The sequence below is a fragment of the Amblyraja radiata genome, chromosome 24 (assembly GCF_010909765.2).
Source record: "Amblyraja radiata isolate CabotCenter1 chromosome 24, sAmbRad1.1.pri, whole genome shotgun sequence".
In the NCBI taxonomy this organism is placed as follows: Eukaryota; Metazoa; Chordata; class Chondrichthyes; order Rajiformes; family Rajidae; genus Amblyraja; species Amblyraja radiata.
This window is the reverse complement of record NC_045979.1, coordinates 6,938,036-6,957,550: the sequence shown is the minus strand read 5'-3', so window position 1 is coordinate 6,957,550 and position 19,515 is coordinate 6,938,036. Positions and strand designations below refer to the sequence as shown.

The 19,515-nt window shown below is 47.6% G+C and overlaps 1 long non-coding RNA gene across 1 annotated transcript; it reads right to left on the bottom strand.

Annotated features, from left to right (window-relative positions):
* Nucleotides 1–228: 228 nt before the first annotated feature.
* On the bottom strand, nt 229–14,150 carry LOC116986594. Its single transcript, XR_004415522.1, has 3 exons — nt 14,112–14,150; nt 13,756–13,757; nt 229–239 (listed from the first exon to the last, which is right to left on the bottom strand). It is a non-coding gene; the product is annotated as an uncharacterized LOC116986594 (long non-coding RNA).
* Between the last annotated feature and the right edge of the window lie 5,365 nt (nt 14,151–19,515).

Here is a 19,515-nt window from a genome sequence, read left to right as displayed (position 1 = left end):
TATGTGCTCCCTCTTTCGAGTTCCAGTTAAAAGGCGAGCAGCAGCATTCTGAACCAACTGGAGACGAGTCAGTGAAGAACGAGCAACTCCAAAATAGAGTGCGTTACAGTAATCCAGCCTAGATGTAATAAAGGCATGGATTACTGTCTCAAAATGCTGCCGCTCGAGAATGGGCTTCACCTTTGCCAGCTTCCTTAAGTGAAAGAAGCTGGACTTAACCACCGCGCCTATTTGGTGATCTAACTTAAAGTCACCGTCCATCCTAAAACCCAGGTTCAAAACTGTCGGCTTCACATACCGTGACAATGGACCTAAATCAACAAATGGAGGTTCACAGCCATTGGGATCAAATAAAATCACCTCTGTCTTCTTTTCATTAAATCCTAGAAAGTTTAGGGCCATCCAGGACTTAATGTCCTCAAGACAAGACAGAAGTGATTTTACAGAAAAGGCGTCTTCCTTCCTCAGCGGCAAATACAATGAATAAAATGTTTCCAGAACTCGAGGGGGCTGCGCTATAGGGAGAGGTTGAGCAGGCTAAGGCTTTATTCCTTGGAGCGCAGGAGGACGAGTGGTGATCTTATAGAGGTGTACAAAATCATGAGAGGAATATTGTGAGGGCGGCACAGTGGTATCGAGGTAGAGTTGCTGCCTTACAGCACTTACAGTGCACCTGGGTTCGACCCCGACTAGCTGTCTGTACAGAGATTTACGTTCTCCCCGTGACCACGTGGGTTTTCTCCGAGATCTTCAGTTTTCCCTCACATTAAAAAAGACATACAGGTTTGTAGGTTCAATGGTTTGGTATAAATGTATCTTGTCCCTAGTGTGTATAGGATAGTGTTAATGTGCGGGGATCGCTGGTTGGTGTGGACTTGATGGGCCGAAGGGCCTGTTTCCTCACTGTATCTCTAAACTAAAATAGATAGAGTAATCGCAGATAGGACCAGAGAAATATTGTAATAGGGAGGGGGGGGGGATTTATTGGGAACCCGAGGGGTTACTTTTTTTACACAAAGGGCGGTAGGTATATGGAACAGGCTGCCGGAGCAGGTAGTTGAGGCAGGTGCTATTGCAAAGTTTATGAAACATTTAGATAGGTACATGGATAGGGTAGGTTTGGAGGGATGGGGGCCAAACGCTGATTCCACGCTGTATGACTCTATGACCCTATGATTCTATGACAAAGTCATGAATTTATAAAGTCTTAGACAGATGCTGAACGAGTTGGCGTGGCAGCCAGCAAGATAAATGTTCCAAGTTTCATCAATAAAACAAATAATGTAGCAACAGCACGGTTACAATTCCCCTGCTGTACCCCCTTGTGTGAATTCAAACATTGCATTGTTACTTTAATTCTAGTGCTGCTTCTGGTATGTGTGGGATGAGGGGAGGGGAGGGGAGGGGAGGGAACATTTATGTCAGGAAAATACAGCATCTACCCTCCGGCCTTGGGGCTGGTCATGGTATATGTGCAGCCGATGGTTGCCCTAGCTCGGAATGTCAGGAACCAGGAGTCACATTCAAGGTACAAGAATGAGGTGATGTTCTCATCATAGTTCCAATGAAAGATGATAACCCTGAAATATTAACCCGGTCCCTCCATCTACAGATGCTGTCTGGCCATCTGAATGTTTCACAGAACATTGGTATTGGGATTGATTTGTACCAAGATACTGTGAGGAACTTTGGTTTACGTACGATCCAGGAGTATAATCACACACGAGTACAAACAGACCGTACACAAGTACACCAGGTAGTGCAAATAGAATCAGACTGCGATGTATAATGTTACAGCCACAGACAAAGTGCAGATTAAGAAAAGTGCAAAGGGGTTAATGAGGTAGATTGGGAGATTGGGAATTCATACTTAGCATATTAGTGGTTTGTTGAACAGTCTGATGACAGCATTGAAGAAGCTATTCTTGAATCTGCTTTTGTACCTGCTGCCCAATGTGAGGAGTAGAGAGAATGGCTGGGATGGGATGTGAGTGGTCCTTCATTATGTTGGCTGTCTTCACGAGGCATTGCAAAGTCTAGATGGAGTCAATGGGGCGGGAGGGGGGAATTTGGTCTGTGTAATGGACTGGCCGGCATCCACAACTCTCAGCAATTTCTTGCAGTCTTGGGCACAGCAGTTACCCAATTGAGATGTGCAGCATCTGCATAGGATGTTTTTCTCTGTTGCATCTGTAGAAATTGTTAAATGTCACTTCTTCTTCTTCTTCTTCTTCTTTTCGTGTCTTTGAAGCTGGTTGGCTATATGACAGTTTCCCATTCCTTTACACAGTCCTTTACGTTTCTATTGAACACTGCAAGATCCTTTGGGCTGCACTGGTTGGGTAGTAGGGGGCAGACAAGGCAGTGGAGGCTCACCTAGGAACTTAAAGCTCTCGACCATCTCTAGTTCAGCACCTCTGATGCAGATAGGGGCGTGAACTCCACCCCACTTCCTGGAGTCAATAATAACGTCCGTCATTTTGGTGATGCCATGCCATGAAACTCTCCATCTACTATATTCCGTCGCACCAATGTTCGAGATTTGGCCCACTATGATTATGTCATCTGCAAACTTGTAAATGGAGTATAGGAAGCACAGTAAGGATCGGTGACATCCTGGTCTCCTGTGGAGCACATGTACTCGGAATTATTGTGGAGGATATTTTGGCATCTATCCTTGCTGATTGTGATCTAGGGTTCATGAAGCCAAGGATTCAATCTTTGAGAGGGTTTGGAGATGAGCTTGGTACAACTCATAAAACATGGAATAGCAGTGGCACAGGCCCCTTAGCCCTCGATACCTGTGCTGAACATAATGCCAAGTTACACTAATCACTTCCACAGGCATTGGATCTATTGCCCCACATTCTCTGAATATTCTTGCACCTATCTAAAAGCCCCTTAAACACCACAAGTGGCCACACATTCCAGGCTCCCACCACTCTGTGTAAAATCACACATTTCGTTTCAACGTTCCCCTCACCTCAACTTCAAGCCGTGCTCTCTAGAGTTTGACATTTCTACCCTGAGAAAAAAGGTTCTGACTGTCCACCCTTTCTTTGCCTCTCATAATTTTATAAACTTCTATCAGACCTCCCTGTCTAAATGCCTCTTAAACAAAATTATTATGTCTGACTTCACCTCCAGAGAAAACCATCCAAGTTCACCCGACCTCTCCTTATAGCTAACCCTCTTCATTCCAGGCAAAATCCTGGTAAACCTGGACTCTCTGGTAAACCTGGACAACCCACTCTGGTTGCAACCTTACAACATTCAGGCGAGGCCACAGTTGGTGGATTGCATGCTGATCCGCAAGAGGAATTGTGCAATTGCGTTGGGGAAAGTGCAGATGAGATTCACCAGGATTCTGTCTAGAATGGAGATCTTTAAGGATTGGATAGAGTGGATGTGGAGAGGATGTTTCCACTAGTGGGACAGTCTAGAACCAGAGGTCATACTCAGAAATAAAGGACGTTCCTTTCGAAAGGAGACGAGGAGGAGTTTCTTTAGTTAGAGGGTGGTGAATCTGTGGAATTCTTAGCCACAGAAGGCTGTGGAGGCCAAGTCAATGATATTTTTAAGGCAGATAGATTCTTGATTAGTAGTGGTGTCAGGGGTTATGGGGAGAAGGCTGGAGAATGGGGTTAGGGGGGAGAGATAGATCAACCATGATTGAATGGCGGAGTGGACAATGGGCCGAATGGCCTAATTCTAATCCTATCAGATATGATCTTTGACCTTTAGTTATGGGAGGATGGGTTTGTTTTTCTAAAGCCAAAGGATGAAGAGGAATGCCTGATGGAAGTACATAAATGATGAGAGGCACAGATAGGGTAGGTAGTCAGAATGGTAGGGATATCACAAACACGAGGGAATTCAGTTAAGATGAAACAATAGAATTTTAAAGAGGATTTGAGGGGAAGGTTTTTTTTTCATACAGAAAATGGTTGATATCAGGAGTTCACTGCCAGAGGAGGTGGTGAAATCAGATATGATTTAGTTTGTGGGACATTTAGACAGGTACCTGAAAAAAGCAAGGTTTGTGATACCAATCTAGTGCAGCTGGATGGGTTTAATGTAGATGAGAAAAGAGCATGGATGTTGTGGTCTGAGGGGGCCTACTTCTATGCTCTATCATTCTCATTAAGCAACTGTTCTACTGGTGGTCAGGAGGGATGGAATTATTTGGCATTTTTGGTTGGCATCTCTATTGAAGTTGGAATTCTGCAAGCCCGGTCAAACATAAAACACTTTATACCTGACAGCTTTGCCTAGATCCTTTTAACATTAAAATCGCACATAAACCTGTCTTTCTCTCAGTCTGCAATATAAAAAATCATAGAAAATGATAATATCTTGATCGGGCAGCAGCCCAACAATGCAATCACTCACTGCTTCTTACATTTTCTCGTTGCAATTTACAACATTCTGCTCTCTGGTGGCTGCAGGTTAAAGTGTCATTCAAGCCTCTGTACTGACACTGACAACTGACTCGAGTTAGTTTGCTGTGGTGCTAATGGCTTACTGAGTGAGTGATGTGTTCAGAGCCAATGTCTTTGATTAAAATTATTTGCCTTCACTCTGTCACTGCAGCAATTAGTACCCAGAGATTTTCAATTTGGTGTTCCACCTCAAGGATGCTGATGGCCATGAGAAACATTTCCACCTTTTCAAGAAGGGTTTGGACTCCAGTGTTCGATTCAGTGTTTTACTGACCCATACTAGGGAGGGTAGAAGATGTGGAATCAACAGAGTAACTCAGCGGGACAGGCAGCATCTCTGGAGAGAAGGAGTGGGTGACTTTGTGGTTCGAGACCCTTCTTCAGACTGGTTAGGGATAAGGGAAACGAGAGATATAGACGATAATGTAGAGAGATAAAGAAGAATGAATAAAAGATATGCAAAAAAGTAACAATGATGAAGGAAACAGGCCATTGGAAGCTGTTCGTTGGGTGAAAATGAGAAGCTAATGCGACGTGGGTGGGGAGGGATAGAGAGAGAGAGAGAATGCCGGGGCTACCTGAAATGAGAGAAATCAATATTCATTCCACTGGGCTGTAAGCTGCTCAAGCGAAATATGAGATGCTGTTCCTCAACTTTGCCTTTAGCCTCACTCTGACAATGGAGGAGACCTAGGACAGAAAGGTCTGTGTGGGAATGAGAAGGAGAATTAAAGGTTTTAGCAAGTGGGAGATCAGGTAGGTTGAGCGTAGATATTCAGCGAAACGATCGCCCAGTCTACATTTGGTTTTGCCGATGTATAAGAGTTCACATCTTGAACAACGGATACAGTAGATGAGGTTGGACTAGGTGCAAGTGAACCTCTGCCTAACCTGAAAGGACTGTCAGGGTCGCTGGAATGATTCGGGGGAGGAGGTATAGGGACTGATGTTGCATCTTCTGCGGTTGCAGGGAAAGGTACCTGGGGTGGGGTTGTTTGGGTGGGAAGGGATGACTTAACCAGGGAGTTGCAGAGGGAACGGTCTCTGCGGAAGGCAGAAAAAGGTGGAGATGGGAAAATGTGCCTAGAGGCTTGACATTTGGGTCATCAAGGCCCCTTCAATGAGAGAAATCAATGGCAAAGAGTAGTATCTCTAACAGCACAGTAATCCCCCAGTATTGCTTTGTGTTGTTCACATAGATGTTCTTCACTCTTTAGAATTGGGCCAAACACTCAACAGTGGATCTCTGAGGTGAGAATGCCTCTACAGACAGTACAGATTGAACCAACTCACAATCCTTACAGCTCCAGCATTTTATGGAGATGCACATTATAATTATTTTATTATTCATTTTCTGAGGCAAAGCAGTGCTCTTAATAACTTCAAAGTCTTTTATTTCAAAGTAATTTATTCTCACTTGCCGCATTGTATGCTGATGCACTATGAGCTCCTCTGCTGCGAAATAATGATACTTAACCAAAAATATATCATTACCTCAAGACATCTTCTAACAAATAGCATCTTCTCAATTTTATTTAAGCTTTTCCTGTAGTCAAACAACTACCTAGTAATGTACTCTTTGGAACAAGAAAGTAATGATGTTAAGATACGGATTGGAAACTTATATGCAACAAACAGTTTCAATTTTGCAAAACCATCCTGAAGAAATGTGATAAAATATTGCTGGAAAGGAGAATGAGTGAAAGGATTGTTTTTCAATTGCTGATTTCTGGGCTCAATGTTTCCCAGATTATTGAATAACTGTGCCAAAGATAGATGCAAAGTGGTCAGGCAGCTGGTCAGGCAGCATCTCTGGAGAAAGTGGTCAGGGTGGCCCTTGGGTCCCGATGTGAAACATTACCCATCCTTTTTCTCCAGAGATGCTGCCTGACCCCATTGAGTAACTCCAGCACTTTGTGTCTATCTATGGTATAAACCGGCATCTGCAATTCTTTGTTTCTACATTGAATAGCTGCACATTTGATAATATACGAGTCCAGTTCAATTAACATTATTGGGCAGATGGACGGATGGGGAACAGGGTGAAGAAACGTGTGTACAAAGATCTCGGAAGGACATTCTTGCCATAGAGGGAGTACAGAGAAGGTTCACCAGACTGATTCCTGGGATGTCAGGACTTTCATATGAAGAAAGACTGGATAGACTCGGCTTGTACTCACTAGAATTTAGAAGATTGAGGGGGGATCTTACAGAAACTTACAAAATTCTTAAGGGGTTGGACAGGCTAGATGCAGGAAGATTGTTCCCGATGTTGGGGAAGTCCAGAACAAGGGGTCTCAGTTTAAGGATAAAGGGGAAATCTTTTAGGACTGAGATGAGAAAAACATTTTTTACACAGAGAGTGGTGAATCTCTGGAATTCTCTGCCACAGAATGTAGTTGAGGCCAGTTCATTGGCTATATTTAAGTGGGAGATAGATGTGGCCCTTGTGGCTAAAGGGATCAGGGGGTATGGAGAGAAAGCAGGTACAGGATACTGAATTGGATGATCAGCCATGATCATATTGAATGGCGGTGCAGGCTCAAAGGGCCGAATGGCCTACTCCTGCACCTATTTTCTATATTTCTATGTTTCTATGAGTTGGTGTAAAATAAGTGCCGGTCAATTAGTATTGGGTTGTACATCTCTGGAAAATACCGAGTAATTTTGAAATGATGAGAAATTGACAAATGGTTACATTCCTTGCACATGTCACTGTAAACTAAAATACACAAGTACTGCCTAAAGTTAGAAAACAAATGGCACGTAGGTCTTTGGTCTTGAAGGTTTCCAGAGGATTTGAGTTCAGGAACAAAAATATATTTCTGTAATTATATATAGTCTTGGCACCTGGAGTAGTGTGTATCATTTTGGTCTCTTAGTTAAAAAAAAGGATATACATGCTATCAAGGAAATGCAACAAAAATTACCAGCCTAGTTCTTGGATAGGAGATCTATGAAATGAAGAGAGGTTGGATGGGCTAGTCTGTGGTTTAAAGGTTAGAATACTGGAGCAACCTCACTATGACATAGACATTCTTTGGGGCATGAAGTCTCCAATGGCCAAAGAGCCGAGAATCAAGGGTGACAATCTCAAAGTATGAGGTTGTGACCCTTGACAATTTAGGAGAGGGTTGAAGAGTAATGTCTTCACTCAAAGGGTATCAAATCTTTGAGATCCCCATCATAGGGAGATGTGTAGGACCAGTCACCAATTTGAATCAAAATGGAGAGATTTATTGGATACTAGTCCAAGTGCAGACCCGTTGGGTCTGTTCCCCCCACCCGCAGTTGCGAGGGGAGGGGGCGGCCTGAGGCGTCACACACACACTAACCAACCTCTCACACACACACTAACCACCCCTCACACACACGCACACACTACCCAACCCCATTGATATTATATTAATATTATTAATTCATTCCTTTTACCGCATGCCCTGCCCTATCCACTCACACATAGCCCCTAATTCGCAGGCACAGAGCGGGAGATGGAGGTACAGAGAGGGAAACAGAGGCACAGAGAGGGAGACATGGAGGCACAGAGAGATACACGGAGGCACAGAGAGGGACATGGAGGCACAGAGAGGGACACGGAGGCACAGAGAGGGACACAGAGAGGCACACAGAGAGGGGCACAGAGAGGGACATGGAGGCACCCAGAGAGGGAGACGGAGGCACAGAGCGGGACACGGAGGCACACAGAGAGGGGGAGAGGCACACAGAGAGGGGGAGAAGCACACAGAGAGGGACACACAGAGAGGGACACAGAAAGGGACAGAGGCAGGGGGTGGATTGGCCGGGTGGCAGCTGTTTGTATATCTTTACTATTACTAAAACTCTTCATCTATTTTGTGGCTATCTGTGTGTATCTGTGTCTGTGTGTGTATGTGTGTCCGTGTGTCTATGTGTGTCCGTGTGTCTGTGTGTGTCCGTGTGTCTGTGTGTGTCCGTGTGTCTGTGTGTGTCCGTGTGTCTGTGTGTCTGTGTGTGTCTGTGTGTCCGTGTGTGTGTCTGTGTGTCCGTGTGTCCGTGTGTCCGTGTGTGTCTGTGTGTGTCCGTGTGTGTCCGTGTGTGTCCGTGTGTCCGTGTGTGTCCGTGTGTGTCCGTGTGTGTCCGTGTGTGTCCGTGTGTCCGTGTGTGTCCGTGTGTGTCCGTGTGTCCGTGTGTGTCCGTGTGTCCGTGTGTGTCCGTGTGTGTCCGTGTGTGTCCGTGTGTCCGTGTGTGTCCGTGTGTGTCCGTGTGTCCGTGTGTCCGTGTGTGTCCGTGTGTCCGTGTGTCCGTGTGTGTCTGTGTGTGTCCGTGTGTGTCCGTGTGTCCGTGTGTGTCCGTGTGTCCGTGTGTGTCCGTGTGTCCGTGTGTGTCCGTGTGTGTCCGTGTGTGTCCGTGTGTGTCCGTGTGTGTCCGTGTGGGGGTGTGTCCGTGTGTCCGCGTGTGTCCGTGTGTCCGCGTGTGTCCGTGTGTCCGCGTGTGTCCGTGTGTGTCTGTGTGTCTGTGTGTGTCTGTGTGTCCGTGTGTGTCCGTGTGTCCGTGTGTGTCCGTGTGTCCGTGTGTGTCCGTGTGTGTCCGTGTGTGTCCGTGTGTCCGTGTGTCCGTGTGTCCGTGTGTGTCCGTGTGTCCGTGTGTGTCCGTGTGTGTCCGTGTGTGTGTGTGTGTGTGTGTCCGTGTGTCCGTGTGTCCGTGTGTCCGTGTGTCTGTGTGTCTGTGTGTCCGTGTGTCCGTGTGTCCGTGTGTCCGTGTGGGGGTGTGTCCGTGTGTGTCTGTGTGTGTCTGTGTGTGTCCGTGTGTCCATGTGTGTCCGTGTGTCTGTGTGTGTCCGTGTGTCTGTGTGTGTCCGTGTGTCTGTGTGTGTCCGTGTGTCCGTGTGTGTCCGTGTGTGTCCGTGTGTCCGTGTGTGTCCGTGTGTCCGTGTGTCTGTGTGTCCGTGTGTCCGTGTGGGGGTGTGTCCGTGTGTGTCTGTGTGTGTCCGTGTGTCCGTGTGTCCGTGTGGGGGTGTGTCCGTGTGTGTCTGTGTGTGTCCGTGTGTCCGTGTGTCTGTGTGTCCGTGTGTCTGTGTGTGTCCGTGTGTCCGTGTGTCCGTGTGTGTCCGTGTGTCCGTGTGTCTGTGTGCCTGTGTGTCCGTGTGTCCGTGTGGGGGTGTGTCCGTGTGTCCGTGTGTCCGTGTGTGTGTCCGTGTGTCCGTGTGTGTGTCCGTGTGTGTGTCTGTGTGTCTGTGTGTCCGTGTGTCCGTGTGTGTGTCTGTGTGTGTCCGTGTGTGTGTACGTGTGTGTCCGTGTGTGTGTCTGTGTGTCCGTGTGTCCGTGTGTCCGTGTGTCCGTGTGTGTGTCTGTGTGTGTCCGTGTGTGTGTCCGTGTGTCCGTGTGGGGGTGTGTCCGTGTGTCCGTGTGTCCGTGTGTCCGTGTGTCTGTGTGTGTCCGTGTGTGTCCGTGTGTGTCCGTGTGTGTCCGTGTGTCCGTGTGTCCGTGTGTCCGTGTGTGTCCGTGTGTCCGTGTGTGTCCGTGTGTGTCCGTGTGTGTCCGTGTGTGTCCGTGTGTCCGTGTGTCCGTGTGTCCGTGTGTCCGTGTGTCCGTGTGTCCGTGTGTCCGTGTGTCCGTGTGGGGGTGTGTCCGTGTGTGTCTGTGTGTGTCTGTGTGTGTCCGTGTGTCCGTGTGTGTCCGTGTGTCTGTGTGTCCGTGTGTCTGTGTGTGTCCGTGTGTCCGTGTGTCCGTGTGTGTCCGTGTGTGTCCGTGTGTCCGTGTGTCTGTGTGTGTCCGTGTGTCCGTGTGTCTGTGTGTCCGTGTGTCCGTGTGTCCGTGTGGGGGTGTGTCCGTGTGTGTCTGTGTGTGTCCGTGTGTCCGTGTGTCCGTGTGGGGGTGTGTCCGTGTGTGTCTGTGTGTGTCCGTGTGTCCGTGTGTCCGTGTGTCTGTGTGTGTCCGTGTGTCCGTGTGTCTGTGTGTCCGTGTGTCCGTGTGTCCGTGTGGGGGTGTGTCCGTGTGTGTCTGTGTGTGTCCGTGTGTCCGTGTGTGTCTGTGTGTGTCCGTGTGTCCGTGTGTCCGTGTGTCCGTGTGTCCGTGTGTCTGTGTGTCCGTGTGTCTGTGTGTGTCCGTGTGTCCGTGTGTCTGTGTGCCTGTGTGTCCGTGTGTCCGTGTGGGGGTGTGTCCGTGTGGGGGTGTGTCCGTGTGTCCGTGTGTGTGTCCGTGTGTCCGTGTGTGTGTCCGTGTGTGTCCGTGTGTGTGTCTGTGTGTCTGTGTGTCTGTGTGTCCGTGTGTCCGTGTGTCCGTGTGTGTGTCTGTGTGTGTCCGTGTGTGTGTACGTGTGTCCGTGTGTCCGTGTGTCCGTGTGTCCGTGTGTGTGTCCGTGTGTGTGTCTGTGTGTCTGTGTGTCCGTGTGTCCGTGTGTCCGTGTGTGTGTCTGTGTGTGTCCGTGTGTGTGTCTGTGTGTGTCCGTGTGTGTGTCTGTGTGTCCGTGTGTCTGTGTGTGTCCGTGTGTGTGTCTGTGTGTGTCCGTGTGTGTGTCCGTGTGTGTGTCTGTGTGTGTCCGTGTGTGTGTCTGTGTGTCTGTGTGTCCGTGTGTCTGTGTGTCTGTGTGTCCGTGTGTCCGTGTGTGTGTCTGTGTGTGTCCGTGTGTCCGTGTGTGTGTCTGTGTGTCTGTGTGTCTGTGTGTCCGTGTGTCCGTGTGTGTCCGTGTGTCCGTGTGTCCGTGTGTCCGTGTGTCCGTGTGTCCGTGTGTCTGTGTGTGTCCGTGTGTCCGTGTGTCTGTGTGTCCGTGTGTCCGTGTGTCCGTGTGTCTGTGTGTCCGTGTGTCCGTGTGTCCGTGTGGGGGTGTGTCCGTGTGTGTCTGTGTGTGTCCGTGTGTCCGTGTGGGGGTGTGTCCGTGTGTGTCTGTGTGTGTCCGTGTGTCCGTGTGTCCGTGTGTCCGTGTGTCTGTGTGTGTCCGTGTGTCCGTGTGTCCGTGTGTGTCCGTGTGTCCGTGTGTCCGTGTGTGTCTGTGTGTGTCCGTGTGTCCGTGTGTCTGTGTGTGTCCGTGTGTCTGTGTGTCTGTGTGTCCGTGTGTCCGTGTGTCCGTGTGTCTGTGTGTGTCCGTGTGTCCGTGTGTCCGTGTGTCCGTGTGTCTGTGTGTGTCCGTGTGTCCGTGTGTCCGTGTGTCCGTGTGTCTGTGTGTCCGTGTGTCCATGTGGGGGTGTGTCCGTGTGTCCGTGTGTCTGTCCGTGTGTGTGTCCGTGTGTGTGTCCGTGTGTGTGTCCGTGTGGGGGTGTGTCCGTGTGTCCGTGTGTCCGTGTGTCCGTGTGTCCGTGTGTCCGTGCGTCTGTGTGTCCGTGTGTGTCCGTGTGTCCGTGTGTCCGTGTGTCTGTGTGCCTGTGTGTCCGTGTGTCCGTGTGGGGGTGTGTCCATGTGGGGGTGTGTCCGTGTGTCCGTGTGTCCGTGTGTCCGTGTGTGTGTCCGTGTGTGTGTCCGTGTGTCCGTGTGTGTGTCCGTGTGTGTCCGTGTGTCTGTGTGTCCGTGTGTCCGTGTGTCCGTGTGTGTGTCTGTGTGTGTCCGTGTGTGTGTACGTGTGTGTCCGTGTGTGTGTCTGTGTGTCTGTGTGTCTGTGTGTCCGTGTGTCCGTGTGTCCGTGTGTGTGTGTGTCCGTGTGTGTGTCTGTGTGTGTCCGTGTGTGTGTCTGTGTGTCTGTGTGTGTCCGTGTGTGTGTCTGTGTGTGTCCGTGTGTGTGTCTGTGTGTGTCCGTGTGTGTGTCTGTGTGTCTGTGTGTCCGTGTGTCCGTGTGTGTGTCTGTGTGTGTCCGTGTGTCTGTGTGTGTGTCTGTGTGTCTGTGTGTCCGTGTATCCGTGTGTGTGTCTGTGTGTGTCCGTGTGTCCGTGTGTGTGTCTGTGTGTCTGTGTGTCCGTGTGTCCGTGTGTCTGTGTGTCCGTGTGTGTGTCTGTGTGTGTCCGTGTGTCCGTGTGTGTGTCTGTGTGTTTCCGTGTGTGTGTCCGTGTGTGTGTCCGTGTGTCTGTGTGTGTGCCAATTCATATTTTCCTATTTTCTTCCAAACGGTAGACCACAGCCTTCCCATTTTCACACATTCTACTCACATCTTCCCGTCGCATTCCCACCTATATTTCCGCACTTTTTAATCATTTAAAGTTTTTAAAAAAGCCAGAAAACACCCATTTCATTAAAAAATACCTGAGTGTCGTCACATTGCACTCGCAAGGCAGGACGGGACACTCACGAGGTGGCCGCTGCCTGCGCCTGACATCTGGTGGTGAGGGTGGAGCCGTGGGCCCTGGCAGGAGCAGAGCCTGGTGCTCGAGCTGGAGTGAGAGCTGAACCCTGGCCGAAAAAAAAGCCGCCGCTGGAACCAGGTTAGTGCTTGGCCGAGTACAAGAACCAGGCCGAGTTCCATTCCCCGGCTCTGCTCTACGACCTGGGTTGGTCCTGGGGCATGGAAAGGAAGGAGATGGGGTGGGGAGTGGGGTGGTAGAGGGAGATGAGGGAGTGGAGGAGGGAGATGCCCACTCTCTATCTACCCTCACTCCCACCCACTCTATCCCCCCCCCTCCCTCTCTACCCCCTCCCTCTCTAAACACCTCCCTCACCCTCTCCCTCTCTACCCTCCCACCCCCCACTCTACCGCCTCTCCACCCCCCTCCCTCTCTACCCCCCTCCCTCTCTAACCCCTCCCTCTCTACCACCGCTCCCTCCATCTTTAACCCCTCCCTCCCTCCCACGTTGGGTCCCACTTGGTCTAATCTATCTATCTATCTATCTATCTATCTATCTATCTATCTATCTATCTATCTATCTATCTATCTATCTATCTATCTATCTATCTATCTATCCGTGTGCGTGTGTGCGTGTGTCTGAAATCCCGCCAAAACAGTACATGATAGGTCTATAATAGTCCACCTTACTCGCCATTGTCCTGTGCTGTAAATGAAACAAGTTTTGTTCAGAATGATGGTATATTTTACAAGTTATTCACATTTTAAACTTTACAAAAATTACTTTTACAAAAATCACTTTTCCACTTGCCCTGCCCATCAGCAGCGATTGACGTCACAATGGGATCCCAAATTTCATTTAAATCAAATTCGAGGGGTCAAACTTTAAATGTCAAATTATAAAATATTTTGATATACTTGGAACCAATATATCGTTGGAGTCCTGAGATTCTTTGACCAAGAATCATGTAGAGGTTTGGCTGACTGACCTTGACAATGCAGTCTTGAGGGCATTGTTTATAGTGCTGCTAGAAAACCTCTCAATGCTTTCAGCAAATATCAAAGTGAGTTAAAATAATTATTGCGACTGTGCAAAAAAGTAAACCACTATTTAAATTCCCTCTAATCCACGTCTCCTGGTTTTTATTTGTCAATGTACTTAAATTGCTTTTAAAGTTCTGCCGTGAGAACAAATGCTATTGATTCCATCGCTCACTGTATTGGCTTGTTTAAAAATGCATGTGAAAGGAACTGCAGCTCTTGAAGGATTGGGAAGGACTTCAACTGTGACAGGAAGAGAAACCTTGCTTGCAGAAGGGCTGATGTACATTCACAGATATTTTGTTAATTGAATAAACAACTGGAAAGAAATGTGAAGGCATGCCTCAATCATATTGATTAGTAAGCAGTTTATTCCTCACTGGAATTTCTTCATGAAAATAATTTGTCTTGCAGAGAAAAGTGTGGAGAGAGACGCTTACTTATACAGTGTATTTTATACAACTGCATCTTTGTCAGAATTTAATTTGAAATTGAAAATTAAGGTAGCATTTCAGATTAGTTTAGAGATACAACATGGAAACAGGCCCTTTGGCGCAGTAAGTCCATGCCAACTTGAGATGCCCTGTATATTAGTTCTATCCTGCACACTGGGGATAATTTACAGAAGCCAATTTATCTACAAAATTGCTCGTCCTTGGAAAATGGGAAGAAACCAGAGCAACCAGAGAAAACCTATACAGTTACAGTGTGAACGTACAAACTCCCTGCAGACAAACACCCATAGTCAGGTTCGAACCCAGGTCTCCAGTGCTTTAGAGTCATGGCATCACACTGCGTGGAAATAGGGCCCTCATCCCAACTTGTCAACAGCGACCATTTACACTAGTCCCACCTGCCTGCACTTTACCCATATTCTAAATCTATTCTATTCATGTACCCATCCAAATATTTTTTTAAACATTGTAATAGTACCTGCCTCAACTACCTCCTGTGTGAACTTCTTTAATATACCTACCACCATTCATGTTAAAACATTTACCTCAGTTTCCTATTAAATCTTTCTCCCTTCACCGTAAACACGTTTCCCCTAGTACGTGCTTCTCCTACTCTGGGTAAGAGTGCGCATTTACCTTATTTATTTCACTCATGATCTTATACGTCTATATAAGATCACCTCACATCCTCCTGCACTCCTAAGAATAAAGTCCCAGCCGGCTCAACCTTTCCCTCTCGCTCGGGCCCTCGAGTCCTGGCAACATCCTTGTAAATCTTCTCTGCACCCTTTAGGGCTTCCCTACGGGCCCCACGGCTGGGGACTGGGAATGCGGCTGGAGGCCTTTATCGAGGAGCCGCTGTCTCGATGCTTCCCGGATCGCCGCGTAGAAGCCCGGGTCGGGTGAAGCGGCCGACGGAACCCGTGGCTGGGTCGGCACCACGGAGGAGTGAAGTGGGGCGTTGACAGCTGTGAGGCCTCAGCGGCAGAAGCTTCGCGGCGGCGGCGATGCCTCGCGGGTCGACAGTCGATGAGAGCGTGGAGCACCACCATGAGGGTGGAGGGCAAGAACAATGGAGGACCCGGCTTGGGGGGACCGCCATGAGGGAGGTGGGGGGAGAACAATGGACAATGGGGACCCAGCGTGGGGGAACTGTTGGGGAGGGGGAGGTGGGGAGGGTGAAAGAAGGAGCCGGCGTGCTTTGTAACGTTGTCAGTGCCGTAGGTGGTTGCTATTTGTATACATTGTGTATGCAAGCAAAAAATCTCACATGTGATAATAAGGTATTCCTATTCCTATTCCAGCGTGACAACATCTTTCCTAAAACAGGGTGACCAAAACTGTACTCTAAATGTGGCCTCACTAATGTCTTATATAACTGTAACATGACCTCCCAACCGCTATACATAATACTCTAATTGATTAAAGCCAATCTGCTAAAACCCTTCTTGACCACCCTATCTACCTGTGACACCACTGTCAAGGAAGTATGGACCTGCACTCCTAGATCCCTCTGCTCTACAACAATCCCCATTCACTGTGTAGGTCCTACCTTGGTTTGACTTTCCAAAATGCAATACCTCGTACTAACCAGTGTTAAACTCCATTGAAGGCAGCAACTCTACTGCTGTGCCTCTGTGCTGGCTGACTATGCAGTTGCTTTGAACTAGCAGTTGCTTTGAACTAATTCTCTGATTCCCATTCAACAAGTGGCGTGACTGTTATTTTGGTTTTAAATCATATTGCACTCTTTGACAAAACATAAGGTCGTCCACTCAGTTGCTGTTAAAAACGTCATCCATACCTTTATCATATCTTGATGATATCCTAATGAGGTGCCCCTCGTTCCTTTTTTCCACGTTCTAAAAACCATCCATTCTTCTACTACGTTGCACCGACTGGTTACATGATTACAGCTTCTTCCGTACAGCCATCAGGCTATTAAATACGACAACAAATAAGCTCTGAACTACAACAGACTATTGTTATTGCACTATATTTGTTTATTTATTGAGTATGTGTGCATGTGTATATATACACACTGAACTTTTTTACCCCCGTAATGTACTATGTTTACATATTCTGTTGTACTGCAGCAAGTAAGAATTTCATTGTCCTATCTGGGACATATGACAATAAAAACTCTTGATCTGTCTCTTGTGATTGATGACCAGCAAGTTTATCTCCTGGTTAAACTATAATCTAACTTTGCTTCCACCCTCCTTCCTTCTTTCAAAACATTAGTTGCACCAAACCAGATTTGTACCATGACCAGGGGTGGAGGAGAAGAGCGTGATTTTAATAAATGAAAGACTTTGGCTAGATATAGAGGCTCAATAATACATGATACTGTACGAGATACCTATTTATAAATGCCTTGGATTCCAAAGATCGCACGGTCAGGGGAACCGCAGTTCAGGGCATCAAAGCAGCATTGTACAAGATGGAGGTGGGGGTTGCAAGGGGTGTGAGGGAGGAGCAGGTTGTGCCTACACAATGGAAGTCATTGAATAGCTAGGAGGCAATCCAGTTTGCTGCTACTCTGGGAAGAGCAGGTTTCTCAGGAGATGATCCCAGGGCAATGCAGCCAAGCTACCCGGCAACCCTCCAAAAGGAATGCGTATGAAATTACTGGGTGATAATAAGAGAACCATACGTGGGAGTTGGTGTATTTCACTCCAGACAGAAAACTAATTTTTCAGTTCCATATTGCCGGAAATTAAAACAGCATTATGCAGATGAATTTCATTCACTTCAAACATGGCATGGGGTGGCCTTTAGGGGTGGCACAGCAGTAAAGCTGCAACCTTACAGCACTTGCAGCACCGGAGACCCGGATTTGATCCCGACTATGGGTGCTGTCTGTGTGGAGTTTGTACGTTCTCCCCGTGACCGTGAGGGTTTTCTCCAAGATCTTCGTTCCTCCCACACTTCAAAGACTTACTGGTTTGTAGGTTTATTGGCTCGGTAGAAGTGTAAATTGTCCCTAGTGTGTGTAGGGTAGCATTAATGTTGGGGGATCGCTGGTCGTTGCGGACTCGGTGGGCCGAAGGGCCTGTTTCCGCGCTGTATCACTAAACTAAACTTAAACTAAACTAAAGTTTTGATATCCAAAGGACACAGGAGACATCAGACATTGGCAGCCGAACCAAAGAAATAAACTGCTGGAAGATCCTATGATTAGTAAAGACATCAGCGGTTATGCGGATAAGGCAGGAGAATGGGGTTCGGAGGGAGAGCTAGATCAGCCAGGATTGAATGGCGTAGTAGACGTGATGGGCCGAATGGCCTAATTCTATTCCTATTCCTTATGACCTTATAACTTAGCAGGTCAAACTGAGCTATGTTTCCACCTACCACACCCCCTCCCTCACCCTATACCTCACCTAGCTCTGTACACGCATTAACCCCCCACCCCCCCCCCCATCACAATGGTTCCACATATCATTTACCAACCTCCCACTGCTCCCCCTCCTTTTAAATACAGCCATTCCTCCCTCTACACTCTGATGCAGGGCTGAAATGTTGACCATCTCTTTGCCTCCACAGGTGCTGCTCAAACTACTGAGTTCTTCCAACACTTTATTTATTGCATTATCTATGGATTTGTCACTAGCGAATTTCGGAGTTGAGCAATTTTAGAACTGGAGTTTAGAATTGGGAAGAGGTCCTTTGACTGTATATGTCAAGAATCTTTAGCCTGATATGGGAATGGACATCTGATGCATTTTCCAATGCCTAGTGAACGCGTTTGTGCCCATTTTCACCTATAAAATCATCATGATCCTCGACCTATTATTCTACCACTCAAGGGGAAATTGCATGGACTAACATGCCGTCATTTGACCATACGAACGTGATCACTCTAATGCCTGTCCTTTTCCAGTAGATTTTTCAATCCTTTTCCTTACAAAAATGATTCTTTGTTTCTCTTGAAACAAATATAATATCTCTTTCAGAAAAATAATTCCTTTTTTAAATACATCATGTTACTGATGACTTTGACTCGCTCTTTATTGCTTAATCTCTCAAACCTTTCATTATTTGGAAACTCTCAAGTGAGATTGAAGGAGGAACATTATCTTTAACGTCTCTTGTTGGGTCTCTGGATATTTTTAACTTGTTTCCATAGAAACGATCAGGAGGAATGTTGCACTCAAAGATTTGCAACATTTGCACTCGCAGCCTTTCCCAGAGATGGAAATTGACCACAAATGAACTAGATGGCAGTTACTGGACCATCAATGCAGATCCTGATACAACTAGTGCCTGGATAACAGACAGACAGACTACGTAGTGTATGAAAAAACACAGAAATTGCAGTTTGAACTGGACGAAGTGTGTTTGACCTGAAACACTAATGGGCCTGACCCACTTAGGCGATTTTTCAGGCGACTATCAAGTTGCCGGCAGTCGCCTGAAAAACCAGCAACTGGTACGGCGACTGTCAGAGTAGAACACACACATTGCTTCCTTCACCAACCCGTTATGCAGGCGGGGACAGGGCAAGCGAGGGGAGTGCTGTCTGTGTGAAATTCACACGGTGCAAAGCCAATGGGATACAGACACATGAGCAGGAAGGTTAGCGCTGTAATTAAGACGGCTAAAGCACAGTGTACGGTAAGCCCTTTAGAAGAGGGGGGTAGAGGGGGAGAAGGAGTGGAAACAACTTTTAAGAAGCCAGAGATACCCAACTCGGCGGACATTAACATTGTTATCCTTGGTTCTGAAAACTACTGCTTACGTTTTTTATCCCCAATGAGCCAATAAAATTCACCGGTCAGCACCGGCTACAACCTACGAGAACCTTTGAGAAACTTCAACCTCCTGGTGACCCACTAGGACCTCCTGGCGACCCACCTACGGCACGGGATTTTAATTAACATATATAGTTACTTTCCACTTTTTCCCCCACAGGAAGGGTATATCAAGTAATGTTGAAGTCACCCAATTCACGCAACGTCCACTCACCACTACAGGAAGGACATGGCAGCAGTAGAGAGGGTGCAGAAGGGATTCAGCAGAAGATTGCCTGGCATGGAGGCCTGTTGTTAGAGACTGGATCGTTTAGTTTAGATATGCTACATAAACAGGCCCTTCAGCCCACCGGATCTGCCAGCAATCCCCACACATTAACAGCATCCTATACTAGGGAAAATGTTTACATTTTATACCAAGCCAATGAACTTACAAACCTGTACGTCTTTGTGGGAGGAAACCAAAGTTATTGGAGAAAACCCACGCAGGTCACGAGGAGAACGTACAAACTCCATATAGACAAGAACCCGCGGCCAGGATTGAGCTTACAAGTCTCTGGCGCTGTAAGGCGGCAACTCCACCGCCGTGCCGCTGCGCCGCCGTGACGCTCCTGGGCTTATTCTCATTGGAATGGGAG